Here is a 2,899-nt window from a genome sequence, read left to right as displayed (position 1 = left end):
CTCTTTATCCCACCTTCTAAAACTAAGAGCAATATCTACAGTGGAACGATGGTGGAAATTACAGATATTGGCTAAATATACCCAAGATGAGAGGGTTGTTGCTATGACACAAGCCCCTGAAAGGGCACAAACAGAGGACAGCTGGTATTTTCTCATATGATCTGGTGACTGGTCTTTTATAAGAATCATCTTTTCTTGTGCAGCTGTATCCAACTCAGTTAAAATGAGGGTTTTCATACAATATCATTCCTCGCCTACTAATAGTCATGTTGCCATGTTTAAATTCTTCAGGAAAGGGATTAAGAAGAAGTGACAAAAACAGTTACCTCATGTGAAACATGTTAAAGGAATAAAACAGAGACTATTCAGAGTCCAGGACATTCACATCCCTTGCCTGTTCCCAATGAAAAGTGGAAATCCATCAGCCTAGACTTCATCACAGGGTTGCTGCTAGTGGGAGGAAAAAATAGCAGTTTTGTGGTGAATGATCAATTGACTAAGTATGGTCATTTTATTCCAATAGAAAGCATTGTCAAAGCTTCAAGGGTTACCAAATTGATTATGCAACATATCTATAGGTTGCACGGGCTTGCAAAGAATAATACCAATGATTGTGACCCAGAACATTATCAACCTTAGGTAGGAGCTGTTTAGACTTGGTGCTACCACCCTAACGCTAAGCATAGCTGCCATTCTCAAACATATAGACAAACAAAGCTCATGAACAAATATTTAGACTGATGCAAGACAGCATGCTTCTTGACCAAAATGGTTGCACTTGGCAAACAATTGGTACAATACCGTACCATACATCCATTGGAATGATGCCATTTAAGGCCCTTTATAGTTATGACCATTTAAGGCTTTAGTCTTCTCTTATCTTATTCCCCGGTCAAGGGCCTGCTAACCAATGTTGCACGAAGGGGGGACGTGGAAGCGTCATTTTCCAAAAATCTAAGAAGCGGAGCGTCTGCTATATATATATATTTATATTTATATTTTTTTGCATTTATACTGAAAACAAACATCCCAAATACCAAATTAGTTGTAGAAGACATGAAAACATGCATATTTTTGCATAAATCAAGACAGATATAGCATCCATTGTACATTAATGATTAATTATTCGAGCATCAACCATCTCGAATCTAGATTCTTCTCCTCTTGTTTAGCCTTTGCCTCTACCTCGATTGTCTAGGGATGTTAGTCAACATTGCCCAATTTTGATCAAACTACCTAATTCAAGACTTAAAATATGGTAGAAAAAGCTTAACATGCTTGATCGATGATTTTGACTTCATTGAAAGGTAATTTTTTGCTAAGGGCGTGACAAAGGAGTTCAACAATTAACACCACCAACACTAGGGTACATATAGGGCTTGGTGCTTTTGATTAAATGCTAATCGCATACCTTCATACTTGATATAATCTAATGAAATGCCACAATCCCATTGATCCTGAATTCCTGAAAACTATTAAGTCTACTGAATTTTGAATAGGATATGAAATTCTATCTTCTCCATATGAAGTCCAATGAGGCTAGAACCACTCTCAAACATCTTGAGTCATTTCATGGTAATGTCAAAAGTTTAAGTAAAATGATGAAAATGAGAATGTCACTTTTACTTTAAGAATTTAACATTACCATGAGGGAGCATCTGCTATATTTATATTTTTTTTATATTTTTTTTTGCCTTCATTCCTCACCCTAACCCAAGGTGGACCCACCCCCAACAAGCAAACTCACCAAAAAATAAAAAATAAAAATAATAAATCGATTTTTTTAAGGCCGTGCGGCGCTTTTTTCGGAAGCGTGTACAAAAGCGTACGGAAAGCGTATGCTTCGCCCTCCGAAGCGCCAGGCTTCATACGGCCGAAGCGTCGTACGAAGCGTGCTTCGGAGGAAAGCTTCGGAAATTTCCAGGAAGCATCCAAAACAGGCGGAAGCACGCTTCCAGGGACGCTTCCTGTACGAATCCGCACGGGACGCACTTCGGGCCTTAGAACTGAAGGGGGGGGGCAGCGGGGATGCTTCCTACAGCATTGCTGCTAACAAATTACAAGAATGTTGATTGGAATCCCTTCATTGTCACACCCCCGGTAGATGAATTGTAGAGGAAAGGGCTCTAGGGAGTTAACTAACTTCCGTTAGTATGCAATTTTGGTCAGATCGTCTTTGTACATTTTTCCTCGAGCACATCTTGTGCATTGTTGAAGATATGCAACCCAAGCCACCTCCCAAAAAGGAAATGCAAGATAAATTTCTGAGTGCTGAAAATGAAGATGAGAATGGACATAGAAAATGGCATTTTCTGTCCCGTCCCGTTTCTAGTGCGTTTTTTTCCAGAAACAGTGCCTATCGTCCTGTTTCTGGTAACAGATAACTATGGTCCTTAAAGATTCTAGCAAGGGTGGGGCAAATTGCATATGCTCTTGAATTGCTAGCAGGGTCACAAATGCACCTTTTATGTCTCATGCTTGAAGAAAGTGGGAAGGAAAAAAGTTAAAATTTCAAATATCACACCTCTCCTAGAGAGAGCACAACAATTGATGATGACCTTAGGTAAATCATTTTTATTAAAAATAAATGGGTCACTTGAATGATATAATATGAACGAGAGTTGGGTAACCATACACAACTAAATATTGGGGGCATTCCCCAATAGGATTTTTGAGCCTACATATCCAAGGTTGGTCATAGGAAAAAGTGAAGACCACACTCCTATTTTCAACATCCCCTCTAAATTTGAACAAGGGACCATAAAGAGAAGACATTACAGACATCCCTCTTAACAACGAATATTTGATAGCATTGACCATATAGTGAAGTGTTGGTGGTGGTAGAAGCCTCAGTTCACTAAGCATATCATCAACCATGGTGAGAAGGACCTATGCTGGA

Source organism: Pinus tabuliformis, chromosome 9, assembly GCF_031772625.1.
Source record: "Pinus tabuliformis cultivar Carrire ecotype Pingquan chromosome 9, CPIR1, whole genome shotgun sequence".
Taxonomy (NCBI): domain Eukaryota; kingdom Viridiplantae; phylum Streptophyta; class Pinopsida; order Pinales; family Pinaceae; genus Pinus; species Pinus tabuliformis.
This window is presented reverse-complemented; position numbering follows the sequence as displayed.